At 34.0% G+C, this 19,400-nt stretch overlaps 1 protein-coding gene across 7 annotated transcripts in view; it reads left to right on the top strand.

The window, feature by feature from the left end:
- The window catches only part of AHI1 (Abelson helper integration site 1), a 248,433-nt gene that overhangs the window by 109,494 nt on the left and 119,539 nt on the right, over positions 1-19,400 (top strand). The gene's annotated exons all lie outside the window — the stretch shown is intronic.

The following is a 19,400-nucleotide window of genomic DNA, read 5'->3' as shown; positions in this document are numbered from 1 at the left end:
GATTATGGATTATATGATATTCATTCTACAACATTTTGAACTGCTTTTCTTGTTAGGTTGTTATCATTGTTTAGCCCTAGTTTCACAAGATTGCTACATATTGCATTATTGCACATTAGCTTAATAGACTTTATACATATGTTTATGTAAAATATGTCTTTTACATTTTAACATAATACTTGGGGCAGCTTGTTTATGGATAAGTACGTGATTTCAAGTGAAATGTCTTTGATCCAAAGGAAATACTTTATTTTTTCCAATCTATAGTATTTTCCAGGAATTCATAGTATGTAAATTGGGATGAATGTACCCCTATAAAACTCATAAAATAGAATCTGTGGCCAATCTCTTCCTGAAGGTAATTGCAGGGTGGAGAGGGAACTGATAAACTACAAGCTTTTATAACTTAAGTCATAAAAGAATCTGTTTTCACTTATCAAAGTAGCAATTCAAAGCAGTTCTATTGAAATTCAAATATAAATGCAAAATAGGTTCTCCTTTAAGACCTTGTGAGTTGTCCATGATGTAGCATTTTTCTTAAGTCTCTGCACATTAATTTTTCTCCAGACATTGTAAATTATGAAATTTATGTTGATTTTTCCATTAGCATACTCTGCTGACATTTGTTTTTCTTAGACTTTTTCCCCTAATTCTTTTTTGACTTTGCTAAATTTCTCTACCTGATAAAGTTGTGACATTCTGAAAGTGTCGTCTTATTGGAGGACTGTACCATAACAGTGGCATAATAGGAATTTATTTTCTAAATCATCAGCAAACATTAAGTGTACAATGTCCATAGGATAGTGCAACACCAAGTGCTGGATAGAGTTGGGAGTGGTATGGGGAAAGTAGAAATGCAAAAAGTATAAAACGTGCTTTGTGTCTTTGACTAGCTCTTGGTCTAATTAGACAAGTAAACCGTAAATAGTTAAATCTCAATACATGAAGTAGATAAAAGTTCAGAGCAATATGGAACAGATGTCATGTCACCGAGGCAACTTGTGCTCAAGTGTAGGAATATGGGCCTTGAATGCTCTCGGGATTCCCAGGGCTAGAGTGGTCTGGGAAGGCTGTTTAGGGTATGAAGGTGCTCAACTGGGTCATAAAGGAAAGATGGGATTTAAAAAGGTAAAAAAGAATATGAGAACAAATGTATGTATGTTCCTGTGTGACTGAAGTATTGTGCTCTACACCAGAAATTGGCACAACATTGTAAACTGACTGTACTCCAATAAAACATATTTTTAAAAAAATTTTAATGAAAAAAAGAAAAAGGAATAGGATGTTCTAGACCAGAGTGACAGTGTGAACAAAGATCATAGGAGAAGGAAAGTGCACTCAGTTTATAGATGGGTAGACAGTTTGACTGGAGCAGAGTATTTCAGAACATGAGATAGATTAGAAATGGTAATCTGGGCATGATTTATAAAGATCAATGGATGTTAGGTAAAGAATTAAAACTTTATCAATATAAGCAACAGTAAGGCATTTGAGTGTGAGAATAATATGATCAAGGGGGTCATGTTTTTAAAAGTTTGGAATAAAATCAGCTCATGAAATTGCAGGTGGGTAGAAACAGGAAGTAGGTAAGTGAGCTGTGAAGCTACTGTAATCCACATGCAAGGAGATAGGGTCTGAATGAGGAAGGGGTAGTGCAAATAAACAGAGGTAGGCTTACAAGAAAGATTCGAATACTAGAACTGATGATAGGGACTCAAAAGAAAGGAAGTAAATGATGATTCCAAGGCTGGAGACATAAGTTCTGAGAGAATGATGACCCTGTTAATGGATTTGGAAAAAAAGGAATGAAGGCTGATTTTTAGAGAATAATGGATTCACTTTTACACATGTAAAATTTCAGGTAAGCGGAAGTCATGAACAAGTAGAAATGTTCAGTAGAGAACTGAGATTATAGGACTTGGATCTCAGAAAAGAGGATGAGTTTGAAGATCTAAATTTGTTGTGCTTGATAGAGCCACATCATACAGCTTTGCGCTTCGGTTTTCCTCGTCTGTAAGTGGGAATACTAATACCTGCCTCACGGATTGTTGTGAGGAATAAATGTGTTAAGAAACATTCCACTCAATATGTTTCTGTTTACCAGATACTGAATATTGTTTAATCATGAGAGATGGCCAGATAAGACAGAACATATCCCAAGCCTGATGTCAAGAGTCAAAGGGAGGACCCTGGGGTCCCAGCCAGGGCAGGGACATCAGGAAAAGGGAATTGGATGCAGGTTGGCACAGCAGCTTGCCTGTGTCTCAACCAACCTTCTTTCTTTTTCTCTTTAATTTTTTAAAGTTTGTTCTATTATGTATTTATTTGTTGTGTATTGTGGCTCTCACCTGGAGTTGATGCAGAAGTCCAGTTACCCCAGGACAGCAGGCATATAAACTGAGACTGTCTTGGGTAATCCTAAGTGTGTGATCACCTCATTCATCTGTTCTGTAAGTCATGGCAGCCAGAGTTGTCTTTTTCAAATGTGAGTCAGAATGGGTTACGCTTCTGCTTATTAGCACTCTTCAGTAACTTCTCCTTACTTATAGAATAAAACCCAAACCCTTTCCTGGGCCTACGGGGCCTTGCATGATCTGTTCTCTCCCTGACTCTTCAGCATCACCTTATCATGCTCTCTGCTTGAACACAGCCAGCCTTTCTCCCACTCACCCATTGGCCTTGAACATTTGGTCTCTCTGTCAGGAATATACACATCCTTTTTCATAACAGGCTTTTTCTGTAAATCCCAGTAAATGTCAGCTTTTCAGAGGATCTTCCTTTACCACTCTATCGGACATAGATACTCCCCACTTGATCTTTTTTATTGCACTTTTTTTCCTTCTTAATGCTTATCCCAATTTGGTATTTTTTTGTTTAGTTGTTTTCTTGTTTATCTTTTGTCTTCCTCAGTAGGCTGGATATAAGTTCCATGAAAGTAGGACTCACACCTGCTTTCTTCACCATTTCTTATAGACTGTCGGTAGATACAGCTTAAGTAAATAAATGATTACAGGCTGAAACTATAGAAATAAATAAGCTCAAGGAGCTAGGCTGGACTTCAGAGATGTCCATATTCAGAAGGTTGGAAAAAAGAGCCATCACAGAAGACAGAGAAGAGAGACACAGGAAATCAAGAACAGTGTCAGATCTTGGAAGCCAGGCAGATCTAAATGGAGGGAATTTTTGTGCTGTCATAGGTAGCCAGAAACATTTGGGAGAATGGTGCAGGGCCCTAGAAAGGAAGCTAGATGGTTGCATTAGGAGGCATGGTGAACTGGAAGCAATTCAAGGAAACCTGTCATGAGAAGAGGATGGAAAATAGAATAGCAGTTAACTTAGCCTTGAGTGCATGTTGCTGAATTACTTCACAAAAGAAAGTAGTGTTTTTTTCTTAAAAAAAAAGAAAAGTTGTGGTTTGCCAAAAGGGCTGCCATGAGTTGAACCTATATAGAATGTGAAGTAAATGTTTCTTTTCTCATGTTCAAAAGTAAAAAATTAATTTTTAATATTTATTCAACATTATTACATTCAAAACATATCTCAGGTGGAAGGAAAAATCCAACAACATAAATGGGGAGAAAGATGCAGATTGTATTGTAGCATTTGATAAAGAAGTAGAGGAGAGCAGTTATAGCAAGGTTCCTTACTAAGTACTTAAAACTTTTCTAGTTGGTAAAATGAAGAAGGTTGAAGAAGTTGATTTTTTAGGTCTGTTTTTGGAATTAAAGTTCTATGAATCTTTTTAATCTTCTCTTACTCCAGGATAACATCCTAAAGCAGAACAACTAAGCAGATCTCTGATAGTCGTCTCTTGAATGCTCACTCATCATTTCTCTCATTCTTACTATTCTGAGGATTCAGTTAGAATTCACCCATATGTTATACACATGGCAGTTATGTCCACCAGGTTAAGTAACAAATGCCCATCACCACCATTGCTATTGGAAATTTCATGCTGCTTAATTAGTAGACTTAGGTTAGTTGCCTTCAGTAGATCAAAAACTAAGTCCTTTCACTCCAGGACCAAATCTCTCCACCTTTGTAAGCCCAGTGCTTAGTGAAATGATGCCTAGCAGTAGAATATGGTGTCCAGATGGCTGTTTAATTTAGCCAGCAGGGGTTAGAGGGCATATGCAGTACAGTGGGAAGGCGGGGGGCACCCACTGGTCAGGCTGCCTAGGGTTCTATTGAAAGAGCACCCAGCAATCTCTTTTGTCCATTTCAAACTCTTTCACTATCTTTCCTAACACAAGAAATGGCATGTTCAGTTTACACAAACTGGTAAAACTTGAGGAATAGATTAATCAAACTATGAATTAAGAACAACTCAAAAGTACGCAAATACTCTAAAATGTATTTTAGTGCATCTAAAAGCATTAAACTAAAATTAAAATTTTAGACTCTAGCTGAAGTACTGTCTTAGTTAATAGTAAGATGCCTAGAAGTATGAACACATGGTTCCCATGAGACCTTACTCCAGAGGAATTATTTTGGTCATTTTTCTCCTGCAAGCAACAAAAAAAGCAAGTGCTGGAAGGGAGTCTGCTTCCTCAGGACCTTAAAATGGGAAGATAGGAGCCAGAAGGCAGGAGCTCTGTTACACCATAAAGGGGAGGCGGTGATATGCCCCACCCAAAACACTTAACTTCGCCCTGACTTGTTTCTTTGGAGTAGTACTTACTGTCATTGTAAGTATAGTCTGTGTTTCTCTGATGTATATTAGCTCATGTGCAATTGATAAATAAATAATGTCAATAAGATTGCAGAGTATTTCTTCCTGCATGTTACAAGTTTTAAAGTCATCAGAGGCTTTCACATAATCAAATGGAAAGACTGAGCAATTTTATAGTAAAGCTGAAATGCCTTTTGCTAGTGGCTAGTTTAGTAGCATTGGTAACTGCTAGTACCTATGAAAAAGGTGCAAAGACATTTCCCCTAATTTAAAAAAAAAATTGTTTTGTTTGATTGATGGAGAAATCTAAAACCAGTTGGATTTTCCATTTTGATAAACTGGTCTCTGTTGAAAGTAAATTCTTTCATGGACCTGACTTAACAGTAATGCTGGGTACGGATGCCAGCAAAGATTTAATACCACCTTAGTACTTTGACTAGGACTGTTTGTTTCTATCAGTGCCCTACTTACAAGTTCCGTAGATTTTTTAAGTAGTCTGCAACAACTGCATTTTTTCCATAAGCCTCGTTCTACAGAATGTAAAGCCTTATATCAGAAAGGCCTGTAAAAAATTACAGAATTTTGTCGCCCCTAATAAAATGTATATACCACCAAAAGGGGAGTTTTCCATGTTCTTCAGTGCTACAATCTGAGAACTGTCCAACGTATTGGACATAACACTACTAGCTATTATTATATTACTGATACTCACAATGATCCTGAATCTCCAAGAACAAGTTAATCAATAATTAGATCAAACTATTATTTAACTTTGTTATGAACATCAGTGATATGTATCTGTTGAATACTTACTCTGTTACCATTGTGTCTTTATGTCTACCTTTTTTCCATCTGCGTGATTCTTAGGTATTATTAGCCCATTTTATAAATTATGATACTGAGGCATGGAAAAATTAAGAAGCTTGCTTAGGATTACACAGATAGTAAATATAGAGCCAGGAAATTGTTTTCTTTTTTATTAACACGTTACTTAAGAGCATCTGGAGTTCTTGATATTTGCATCATGACTTTCTCAAAGACTGCATTATATGCAAATAATGGGATGTTGTGATAAAGCATTGTAACATTTCTAATTTCTACACATTTTTAGCATTCAGCTTCAGCATATGAGAAGGATGTGTCACTGGTTACTGAAGGAAAAGTTCCATTACTTGTGGATATGTTCTTTCTTGGAAAACAAAAACTGTTTCTACCTTAGAAACACTTTCATTAATTACTCAAGATAATTAATATCTTGGTTCTACTCTGCTTCTAGATCATTATAGAACAAATCAGATTCCTCTTCTCTAAACACAGCTCTTGAGATGCTTGAGAGTGTCTGTTTCATGAATAAATTTTATAATGTCCCTTATTGTCTTTATTCGAAACATTAGGAAAATATTGATCTTCTCTTTTTTAGGCTAAATATATCCATTTTCTTCTACTTAACCTCGATTTATAATGATACCATCCAGTTTGTTCACATTCTTCAGGAAAGTGCCATCCAGAATTGGACTTACTGTTCTAATTGTGATATGAAAAATAGTGGTATTATTGGTTTCTGTAATCTGGATACTGTGTTTGATACTGAATCATGACCTACCATAACTCCGTATGTTTTAAAGGTGTACCATCAAGACCTATTCCCTTATTTACATATTTGTGCCTCAGTATCCTCATCTCTAGAATGGAGATAATAATAGTACCTACCTCATTAGTGTCGTTGATTCAAGTAGTAAGTACAGTGTCTAGCACATAGTAATCTCTCAACCCTAAATGCAGAGTTGTCTACGTACCTATCTTGAATTTCTTCAGTTTATTTTTGACTCTCTATTCTCCTGCCTGTCAAAATTCTTTTGAATTTTTATTTTTTTTAGCCATGGTGGTAGCTCACTCCTGAACTCTGTAGCATGAATAAATTTTATAATGTCCCTTATTGTCTTTACTCGAAACATTAGGAAAATATTGAACAGTTAATGAAATCAAAATGGCAACAATGTCTTTACCTTTGGCAGTTTACGTTTTTATTTATAAGTCATTTTGTTTGGGGGATGTTAATGTTTGAAAGCAATTTCAGTGTTGCATTACATTGTCCTTAACAGAGCATTTACTTGCATGTCTTTCAAAAAAAGATTTGGCAATCACTTGAAATTTTCCTTTCAATTAGTATAGAATTTGATTCCTTCAAGGAAGCATTAAATAAAGACAATAGCAGAAACCAGAACTTGAGTTGATCATGCCATAAAATGAAATAATTATTTAGAAAAGAAAAATTTCATACTCATCATTTTATGGAGTATTATTTTCTATTTTGGGAAATTTTAATTAAATAATATCAAGTTATGCTTTGTTTTTCCTGCCTAGGTGGACATTTGCCATCTGCCATTACTAATGTTCCATAGATTCATTTTTGACCTTGATAAACATGTATGAGTTCACCAGGTTTCTTCTTACTGGGATGCCCTTTGTCCTGCCATCATCTCAGTGTCCCCAGAGATCAGTGTTTGGCAGAGATGACAGTGCTATCCCTAATCATAACACAGACACCTCTTGGTGTAACCACATTATTGGATCACACATTTGTTTAACACGTAAGATAAATCCCTACAGGAAGTGAAACTTCTTGTTTTGTGTTTTTAGTGAAACTTAATAAAGTTTTCATGTCACCATATCTCTGCCTGGTAATATCTTACGGCACCATGAGCAAACTTCTCTGGGGGCACTTTTTGGATTCAAAGCTTATTTAGCCAAACCTAGAAATAAGTATTCTTTTCAGAAATGGAATTGGAGTTAGTAGACCTATATCTTGTTTGGGAAATACAATCATGTTTACAGTTCTACAGGAAAATTGTACTATAAAACACCATTCCTTTTTTGATAAAGAGCTTTAGGAATTGAGTAATAACAATTATACCTAATATTTATTGGGCATTTACTGTGTACCAGGCACTGTGCAAAGTGTTTTTTGTAGGTTATCTCACAAATGTCATAATTCTATAAGATAAAAGTATTTTTATTATTATCATCATTTGCCAGTAGGGAAACTGAAACATAAAAAGGACATTAAGAATCTTCTAGAAACATTAAAATTGAATGTGTTAATGCATTATGGTAGATGAGCCAAAAATATTAGCTCCTTAAAAGAAGAGTTAGTTTATGTGATTAAACCATTAAACTCCAGTGTCACTCAGTGGCACAAGGCAGATTCTGTGGAAAATGGGAGCAGTTCAGTTAATACTAACAGCAGTTAACACATAAAAAGAATTTTCAGTTTTGAAAGCCCTGCTCCACAGTGTATATTATCTCAGTCTGATCTTTGTGTCATCACTGTAAGTTGTAATGGCATTAGGCAGGGGATGGAAATGAAGAGAGTGGAAAGCTGAGCACTACTGGAAAGACTGACAGAATGACAGCTAAGACGGATCATGAAGGCCTTGATTTGAGGACAGGACAGAACCAAATACAGATTCCTCCCTCTTAATAATCTACCGTGGAAGTGATTAAGAAAGCCAATTTCAAAATTTTTTCTTGGAAAGCACCCCATCCATCCACCCACCAAGAAATTTCAATCAGTTATGATTTGAGGTTAGCGGGCAGAGTCTTAGATTCCCTCAGAATAGTGGCCCTGAAGTTCTCATAGCTGTGGGGTGGGTTAAAGACACATGAGTAGCAGACAGTAGTCTGGATGTGAGAAGGGGATCTTGGGGTTTGGTGGAAAGAAAGGGGCCCAGAAGCTGTGGTTTTTCTAGTACACTGGCAGAGTCACCTGTGACCTTGAGAAAGGAAATTACAAACACCTGCTACACATTAAACTCTGCTACCCACATGCCGCAGACAGCTGTTTGAAGAACGGGACTAAGAGCAGGAATATAAAGGTAATTGTGAGTATCACTCAAGAATGAGGTGATGGGGCTCTTGTCCCTTCTTCCGTGAGACCTACTTATAAAACTCATTGTACACACTTAAGTTGCAGCTGGTGTCTAAGTGTGAATGATTCCTCTTCTGTTTCTAATCTTAGTTATTCTTTTCTTTCTCCATTTCTACTATAAAAATCTTTATAATGAACACTTAGGCTGTTAACCATTTGGTAACCAAAGATCCTGAAAATTAGTACAGCTCAATTAAAATGCCTGTCTTCCCTGGGACTTATTTTGAGCCTTTCTACTTTAATCTTCTGTCACTTGTACTACGAGCTAGCTGCTTAGTTCTTACCAACAAAACCTTGGTTATATATTGTTTATCTATATCTCTTATGTCGCACATACACACTTTCTTCCTCTGTTATGTGTCTACAGTGTTATCTCTTTTATCCATTTCCATAGCCAGAATCAAGGCTCTCCTCTCTGACACGGAGAGCTGTTGTCTCCATCTCTGCGTTTTGGCTTGTATCTGTTCCTTTGTTTATCGTGACTAACTTCACCTTCCATAACCATAATTTCTATGATGTTCTTTTTTTATAACAGCTTTATTTGAATATAATGCACATAGCAAAAAATTTACCTTTGAAAGACTACAGTTCATTGGGTTTTAGTATATTCACAGTTTTGCACCCATCACCAGTATCTAATTTTAAAACATTCACCAAAAAAACCCTACACTCAGTAGTAAGTCACCCACCTCCCTCCACTGGCTTCTCTCCCTAGCCCCTGGCAAATACTAATCTACTTTCTACCTCTCTGGGTTTGCCTGTTGTGGACATTTTATATAAATGCAGTTGTATCATACATGACCTTTTGTATCTGACTTCTTTCACTTTGCATGTAAAAAGTTCATCCATGTCATGCATCAGAATTTCATTATTTTCTATGGCTGAATAATATTCTATTATATGGACAGCCCACATTTTATTTATCTTTTAATTCACTGATGAACATTTGAGTGCTTCCATTTTTAGCTATTATGAATAATGCTATATGAACATTTACATATAGGTTTTTGTGTGAACATGGGTTTTCAATTCTCTTGGGTATATATTTAGTAGTGAAATTGCTGCATCATATGGTAACTCTGTTTAACATTTTGAGGAACTGCTGAAATGTTCTCTAAAGTACCTGAACCATTTTACAATCCAATCAGCCAACTCTGAGGGTTTCAGTTTCTTCACATCCTCACCAACACTTGTTACTGTCTTTTTTATTATAGCCATATTATTGGGTAGGAAGTGGTATCTCCTGATTTTGATTTGCATTTCCTTAATGATTAAAGATGTGAGCATTTTTTGAAGTGCTATTTGTATATCTTCTTTGAATAATTTATTCACATCCTTTGGCCATTTTCTGATTGGGCACATTATAACTTTGTTTACTATATAATTATATAAGTTAGATATATTTTTTGAATGTTATATTTATGTATGTATATATGGGATTCAGAGCTTATTATACCAAATGTAGAAATACATTTTTGTTTTTAGAAATGGAGTTGAAGTTAGCAGATTTACATTTAATTTGGAAAATAGGAACACATTTATAGTCGTGGCTGTCCTGCAGAAATTTTTTTTTTATAAAACACCAGTCCTCTGTGATAACTCAGGGAACTTTAGGAGTTAAATAATAATAATTACACCTGACACATACTGTGTACCTACCATGTGCAGGTATATAGTATATAAATATATATTATATAAAAATCATTGTATAATTATGTAAATTATATATGAGTATAAATGTATCTATATCATATTTATATGACCTATATCATATCAAATTGAGTTTTTCTTATTATTGACTTATAAGTGTTCTTTGTATACTCTGAATACAAGTCTTGTATCAGATGTTTGATTTGTAGATATTTTCTGCCTATCTGTAGACTGTCTTTTTCTCTTTTTTTTTTAATTATAGTCAATTTACAATTTGGTATTAATTTCTTGTGTACAGCATAGTGATTCATTTATATATATATGCCTAAATATATATATTCCTTTTCATGTTCTTTTTCTTTATACACCACTACAAGGTATTGAATATAGTTCCCTGTGCTATGCAGTTGGACTTTGTTGTTTTTCTATTTTATATATAGTAACTAGTATCTGCAAATCCTAAATTCCCAATTTATCCCTCCCTAACCCCTTTTTCCCCTGGTAACCGTAAGTTTGTTTTCTATGTCTGTGAGTCTGTAAGTCTGTTTCCATTTTATAAGTATGCTTTTTTTTTTTTTTAGATTCTACATGTAAGCGATATCGTATGGTATTTTTTTTTCTCTCTCTGGCTTACTATACTTAGTATGACAATCTCCAGGACCATCCATGTTACTGCAAATGGCATTATTTTATTCCTTTTTATGGTTGAGTAGTATATATATATATGTATACACACACACACACACACACACACACACCATGGCTTCTTTATCCAGTCATCCGTCAATGGACATTTAGGTCACTCCCACGTCAGTACATCTACATGTGGAACAATTCTCACAGAATACCTGCTGACCTCTGGCAGATCTTTTTTCTCTTTCTTGATCATGTTCTTTGAAGCAAAAAAAATTTTTTAATTTTTATGAAGTTTAATTTTTCCGCTCTTTTCTTTTGTCTCTTGTGCTTTTGATATCATGTCTAAGAAACCATTGTCTGATCCAGGTTCACAAAGGTTTACTCCTATATTTTCTTACAGAGTTTTATACATTTAGCTCTTACCTTTAGGTCGATAACCCATTTGGAGTTAATTTTTATGTATAGTGTGAGTTAGGGATGTAACTACTTTTTTCGCATGTGTCTGTCTGGTTTTCCCAGCACGACTTATTGAAAAGACTAATATTCCCCCATTAATGGTCTTGTACCCTACTCAGAAATCACTTGACCGTGAATATGAGGGCTTATGTCTAGACTTTCAATTCTATTGCGTTGATCCATATGCTTGTCTTTATATCAATAACCCACTGTTTTAGTTCCTGTAGCTTTGTAGGTAGTTTTAAAATCAGAGCATGTCCTCCAGCTCTGTTCTCTTTCCAGATTATTTTTGCTGTCTTAAGTCCCTTGCATTTCCATGTGAATCTTAAAATCACCTCAGTTTCTGCAAAATTTTTGATAGAAATTGTGTTGAATCTGTAGATCAAACTTGAGTATTTTCATCTTAACAGTATATTGTCTTCCAATCTAGTAACATGGGTCTTTCAATTTACCTGGGTCTTCTTTAATTTCTTTCAATAATATTTTATTTTCAATATATTAAGTCTTAGATTTTTGTTTCAAGTATTTTATTCTTTTTCATACTATTATAAGTGGAATTGATTTTGTATTCAGATTGTTCATTCTTTAGGTATGGAAATATAATTGGTTTTTTGTATTGACCTTGTATTCTGCAACTTGATGAATTTATTTACTGCTTCTAAAAGATGTTTTTGGGTTTTTTTAAATAGATTCCTTGAGATTGTCTGTACCCAAGATCGTGTCATCTGCTAGTATAGTTCTTTCTTTCCATCTGGATGCCTTTCTTTTTTCTTGCCCAATTTACTGGCTAGAATCTCCAGTACAGCATTGAAGTAGCAGAAGTCAATTTCTTTGTCTTGTCTTGTTCCTAATCTTAGGGGAAAAACTGTCAGTCTTTGACCACTAAGTATGTTGTTAGCTGTGCGTTTTTATACATAACCTTTATCAAGTTAAGGAAATACTCTTACTCGGTTGAGTGGTTTTTATCAGGAAATGATGTTGGATTTTGTTAAGTGATTTTTCTGTATTTATTGAAATGATTATGTGGGTTTTCTCCTCAGGGCTATTAATATGGTCTGTTACATAGACTGTCATATATTAAACCAAATTATCATTTCTGGGATAAAGCCCACTTGGACCTGGTATATAGTCCTTTTTATATGTTGTGGATTTGTTTACTGGTATTTTGTTGATGTTTTCACATCAGTATTCATAAGACATATATAGTTTTCTTGTCTAGCTTTGGGATCATGGCAATACTGACTTCATAGAATGAGTTGGAAAGTATTCATTTCTCTTTTTCTTTTTTTTTTTTGAAAGAGTTTATAAAAGATTGACATTTCTTCTTTAAACATTTGGTACAGTTCACCAATGATGCGTTCTGTTCCTAGACTTTTCTCTGTGGGAAGTTTTTTGATTGTTAATTCAATCTCTTTACTCTTACAGGTCTATTCACATTTTCCTTTTCTTCTTCAGTCGATTTAAGTTGTGTCTTCCTAGGAATTTGTTCCTTTCATCTGGGCCATTTAATTTGTTAACACATAGTTGATAGCACTCCATTATAATCCTATGTATTTCTGTAAGACCAGTAGTGATATCTTTTCTCTCATTCCTGAATTTATTAACTGGGATGTTACCTTCCCCCACTACCCTTGGTCAGTCTAGCGAAAGTTTTGTCAGTTTTCTTGATTTTTCAAAGAACCAATTTTTGGTTTTGTTAATTTCCTCTATTCTTTTTCTATTTTCTATTTCATTTATTTCCATCCTAATGTTTATCATTTCCTTTCTTCTGCTTGTTTTGAGTTAGTTTTATTTTTCTAGTTTTAAAGTATACAGTTAATTTATTGATTTGATGTCTTTTTTCTCAATACAAGCATTTATAGCTGTAAAAGTTCTTAAAAATCATTGCTGTTGCTGCTCCATGTACATTCTGGCATGTTGTGTTTATTTTTTTATTTATCTTTTTCTAATTTCCCTGGTGATCTCTTCTTTGACCAGTTGGTTATTTAGGAGTGTGTTGTTTAATTTCTACACATTTGTGAATTTCCCAAATATCTTTCTGTAACTGATTTCTATTTTCATTTCATTGTGGTTAGAGAACATACTTATGATTTCAGGGTTTTTTACAGGTTTTATGATCTAGCATATTATCTATACTAGAGAATGTTCTGCACCCACTTAAGATGACTATGTATTCTGCTTTTGTTAGATGGAGTGTTCTATAGATGTCTCTTAGATCTTGTTGGTTTCTAGTGTTGATCAAGTCTTCTGTTTCCATTTTGGTCTGCCCAGTTCTGTTTATTATAGAAGTGGTGTATGGAAGCCTCAGCAATTGTTGTTGAATTATCTATTTCACCTTTCAATTCTGTCTGTTTTGCCTTATGTATTTTGAGGCTTAATATGTATTCATACTTATTTATGGCTTCCTGATTGATTGACCCTTTTATAATTTAAAACATCCTTCTTTATCTCCACTGACAGTTTTTGTCTTAAACTCCTATTTTGCCTGATATCAGAATAGCCTCTCCAGCTCTCTTTTGACTTCTGTTTGTATAGTATGTCTTTTTCATGTTTTACAACTTTATTGTGTCTTTAAAATGTTCTTTTTGTGGAGAGCAGACAATTGGATCGTGTCTTTGTTCTATTCTGATAATCTCTGCTTTCTGTTTGGAGTGCTTAATCCATTTGCATTTAATTTAATCAGTGATTAAATTAGTCTGCAGTTTGGTTTTGTTTTCTTTATGTCTGATGTCTGATTGCTCCTTCATTCTTTCACCACTCAGTTTTTGGGTTAAATTAATATTTTAATATATCAATTTAAATCCTTTTTTTTTTAAATATTTACTTGAGTTGTTTTCTTAGTGGTTACCCTGAGAATTACAATTAACATCTTAACTTAAAACTGTCTAGTTTGGATTAATACCAACTTAATTTCAGTAGTATATAAAAACTTTAATACGTTTCTCTTCCCTTCTGCTTTCTCTGTGCTATTATTGTCATACAAATTACATCTTTATACATTGTAAGCCCATCAACACATTTTTATAATTATTTCTTTACAAAGTTCCCTTTCAAATCAAATGAAGAGTTTCCAAAAAAGTACATTTATTACTGTCCTTTGTATTTATTTGTGTAATTACCTTTATCGGTGCTCTTATTTCAGTCCAAAGGACTCCTGTTACTTTGTTTTTTCTTTTGAAGAGCAGGTCTACTAGCAACAGACTCTCTGGGAATGTATTAATTTCTTCTTTTTTACAGGATAGTTTTGCTGGGTGTTGAATAACAGGTTGAGCCTTCTTTCCACACTGAATGTTGTTGAAAGCACCATCTTACTAACTTCTAACCTTCAAGGTTTCTGATAAGTCTGTTGTTAATGTTACTGAGAATTCCTTCTGTGTGATGAGTTGTTTTTCTCTTGCTGTTTTCAAGATTCTTTGACTTTCAGTAGTTTGGCTATGATATGTCTAGGTGTGGATCTCTTTGAGTTTGTCCTACTTGGAGTTTGTTTAGGCTCTTGGATACTGAGGTTAATTTTTTTTTAATCAAATTTGGGATGTTTGGGCCATTAGTTCCTCAAATAGCTCTTCCTTCCTTTCTTCTGTTTTCTCTTCTTCTGGGTCTCCCATTATGCATATGTTGGTACACTTGGCAACAGCCCATAGATGTCTGTGGCAGCCCATACATGTCCTAGGTTCTGTCATTTTTCTGCACTCCTTTTTCTTTCTGTTTCTTAGACTAGATAATCTCAGTTTACTTATCTTTAAAGTTCAATTATTCTTTACTCTGATTCTGAGATAGCATTCTTATGTTTTCTCTAAATTCTTTAGACATAGTTTCCTTTAGACCTTTGAAAATATAAATATATTGATTTAATTAATCATATATAATTTATTAATTAAAAATATATATATAATGATTTAAAATCTTTTTCTAGTAAATCCAGCATCTAGGCTTTCTCAGGGACAATTTCTATTGACTTCCTTGATTCCTATTAGGGTTATACTTTACTCTTTCTTTACATGTTGTGTAACTGGACATTTGAGATAATATAACTGACAAACCTGGATGTCAGATTCTTAAACCCCACATTGCCCTATGGTTTGTCATTTTTATTATTATTGTTGTTGGTATTTGTTTAGTTAGGACTTTCCTGGAATAATTATTTAAACACTGTATTTTTTTGTATTGTGCAACCACTGAAGTATCTGCTTGGTTAGCTTAGTGGTCAGCTGATGACTGGACAGAGATTTTTTTTAAATGCCTGGAATCTTTTCCAAAGGGCTCTATGTGTGTGTTAGGACATGTGTTTAGTGCTTCAGTATGTAGTTTATGACTCTGCCATACTTAGAGTTACTTTCTGTTATATTCTTGTCTTCTTCCCCACCAAACCAAATGCTCACATATGTGTACATGAGCTTTTCCTAGAATGTTTGGATTGACATTAGAATTAGAAATAGACAAACCTCAGTGTTTAAATAAAATGAGCAGTTAATTATTGGTGTCTGACTGTCAGCAACCTAAGAAGCTTTTCTCTTTCCAATTAAATTTATTACTCAAGCAAGATTCCTTCACAAAGTCTTTCCAAGTTAACTCTGCCTGTAGTCATTTCAGTAGTTCCTTCCACCCTTAAATATATAAACTGCAGTGATCAGATGGACACACATGTTAGTATACATATGTAAGCTGTCACCTTGGCCTAATTTCATTTTACCACATAACTTCCCAGTTTGATGGCCTCTTCAACAGATTATGACTGAGAAGCCAATATGAAGGAAAGTGCTTTGATGATCTTCTTCAGGTGCCTTCTGTAATAGAAATACCAAGTCTTAAACATACTTCTTTTGGCATAATCTTAGCAAAAGTCTTAGGCAGTGAACCAAGCAGACTTATATTTAATTGGTTCCACAAAGGCCTCTAACTTCAAACTTAAATATGCAGGTTAGTGATTAAGAGCATAGACTTAGGAGAACAGCAGACCTGCTAACATCTAGAACCTGCCAAACTGTAACACTTAGACAAATAGAAGTTCTTTTAGTTTATAACTAAGGAAACAAAGGCATCACAAATGCTAGATAAGGTGTGCTAAGGCATGTTCAAATGCTAAATGAAGGTATGAACGTATGGGTGAACAGAAAAATGTATGCACTCTATGTGTGTATATATTTAATGTGTATGTGTATATACATACACATGTATATATAGTATAAGATGCTTAGCACATGCCTGACACATAGCAGATATTAAATAAATGGTAGATACATATATTTCTAGGTACATCTAGAGCAATACATAGACATATCTTTGACATAACAGATTATTAAATAGATGTGCATCGATGCTGAGAAAAAATAAACTGATATTTATATACTTATTTTAGAACTAGTGAATTAAACTTTAAGAATAAGAATTTTTAAGTATATAATGTTTGGAACAGTATATTTTTTCTTAATCGTATGTTAAGCATCTTTAAATCAAGAGTTGTATGCTGTATTTCTTCATATTTCCTGTACTGTGTACAATGCCATATATAGCACACACTCAAGATACTTATATGAATGTGTTACTAACTAATTTATCTTTTTAGAAATTGTTTATAAATTTAATGAACTCTGTTAATAAATTTAACAAATGTCCTTAGGAGTACTCTTAAGCAGTTCTCAAAGATGTCTTTATTTGTTGTCTTAAAATATCAGATACTACAGCTCCTTGTACGTAGAGTCAGTGCCTGGGAAATGCTGAAGATGTCATTGGGCGTTGAAAAGATTAATTTCATTGTCGAAAGACTTATCTCCAGACTTCATGTTATTTTTGATAGGTCTTTTATCTCTGTTATGTATATTTAAGCACAGAGAAATACACTGATACCTCAACTCTAAAAGAGAAATGGAAGTTATAGCTCATATAGATATTTTTGAGCTTCTGTAGGTGCCTGTTCAATTTTAGAATCAGTTTTTCCAAAGTAATTTTGCAACAAATCTATTTGAAGACCCTTTCATAGCTTATTTATCTATTTATATGTTTATTTGTAAGTTTTATTATTTATGTATTCATGTGTTTATATCCTTAACAAACTTAATTAAATAATTTTTATTTCAATATTTATAAACTTGTATGTTTATGTATTTATAAAAAATTTTTGCTACCTCTCACGACAAGGTGGCAATGGAAAGGACCTGGCGAGGAGAGTAGCATCTATAGGCAAATAAAAACAAGTTATGGTTATGGATGCAATAGGATAAAAAGAAGAGCATTCCACTTATTATAAGGGACGTGTTTCTCTTTATAATCTCTATAAATCCTTCTTTGAACTATGAAGTACAAAATTTATAACTACTCAAACTGTAGAAATTGTGAATATATTGTTTGCAAATACTTGAATTTCTTTTTGTTTAAAAATATTGTCTTCATCTAGGTCTTTTTTACGAATTTTATACTAATTTCATAGCTCATGGTTTGTTAAGAGAATTTAACTTTTCTGATGTAATCTATAAATAAATTATTATTTTAATATTCGGTATCGGCATGCACCCTGGTACTCTTTATTGGTAACTTAAAAGTAGAGAAACAGAAGAGTAACTTGTACAAATATTAAAGGTATCCCTTTTTTGAAAAGGCCCACTAGACCAAAAACAATGAAATACCAATAAAATGGGAGCTCCTGAGGGCAGAAATTGTTCACTGCCGTTTCCCCAGCCTGTCAGAGTAGCTCAGACACAACATGTATCTAATAATGATTGCTGGATGGACAGATTTAATCTTTCAATTGTGCTTGTTTTTCTAATTTAAAAATTTCGCTAATTCTTAAGAGGTTGTAGGGAAACCTAAGAAATGTTTACTATGACTCCTAGTTGCAGTTTGAGCATGAGCTTGTTGAAAAAATGACGAAGTAGATGTTAAATTACTCAAATCTGGAGCTAGTCAGCATTTCAGTGAGATGAGGCAAACTAAGAAAGATAAGTAAAACTAATAGGAAAGTAGGAACAGGTTTACTTTTTAAAGTTTTGCCAGTAACAATTTGTTATAAGGTCTGATTTTATATTTTAAATGATGTTTCTTACCCATTCAGTTGCATTACTTGATAAATGCAGAAAATAAATGTACATGTTTTATAAAGTAGGTCATTGAAATGAAGTTCCTTGCTAAACCTTAGGTGCATCAGAATCACCTGGCAGGCTTGTTAAAGCAGATTGCTGGGCCTATCCCCAGAATATATGATTTCAGTTGGTTTGGAGTGGGGCCCAAGAATTTGCATTTGTAACCAGTTTCCAGGTAATGTTGCCACTGCTGGTCTGGTGAGACCACACTTTGAGAACCCTAATCTACACCAGTGTGATTCATAATTCTCCTTTTGCTATCCCTCCCAAGAGAAAAAAAAGTACACCATCTTTTTTTTCACTAACCAAAAAAAATCTGTAGACCAGTGTATAAAGGTCTGCATCATTCTTTTGACTTTTTTTTAAGGACATAATCAATACAGAGATACATGGTAGAGCCTTTTTCAGTGAAGCACCAATGATTCACTGTAACAAAGTATGTGAATTGTGATTTCCAGTAAGAAGAGCTGTAATTGATACCAATCATCATATAAAATGAGTAGTTTTATTTGTGAAGTCCAAAAGTCAAGTCATTCCTATTAAAGAAGACTGGAGTATTTCCAAATGATAAATTCCAAAGAAATGCTTTATCTTTCTTCTTTAATCATTAGTAGGAGACGTTTCCTGTGTATTAGAGTAATCAAACAAGCCTTTCTAATTCATGTGTGATCACAAATGATACTGTCACACTGTTACCCAACAAATTAATATTTTGAATTTACTTTAAAATCTATGAATGCTGTTCTTTTGGAACAGTTATTTGAGTACCTGATATGATAGAATTTTAAAACTGGAAAATATACCTAACCTAGCATATGGTCCAAACCCCTTTGTTTACAAACATCCAGTGTGAGTGTTTTATGATATGTTTTAGCCTAGGAGGCCCAGCCAGGACTGGAAACTCACTGTCTTGATTTCTAGTGTGGTATTCTTTCGATTGCCCTTAGTAGTTACTTTACCAGAAGGTATTTAAAATTAAATATTT

This window comes from Vicugna pacos, chromosome 8, assembly GCF_048564905.1.
Source record: "Vicugna pacos chromosome 8, VicPac4, whole genome shotgun sequence".
NCBI classification, from domain to species: domain Eukaryota; kingdom Metazoa; phylum Chordata; class Mammalia; order Artiodactyla; family Camelidae; genus Vicugna; species Vicugna pacos.
Note: the sequence above shows the minus strand (reverse complement) of the source record. Positions and strands in the feature narration are given on the sequence as shown.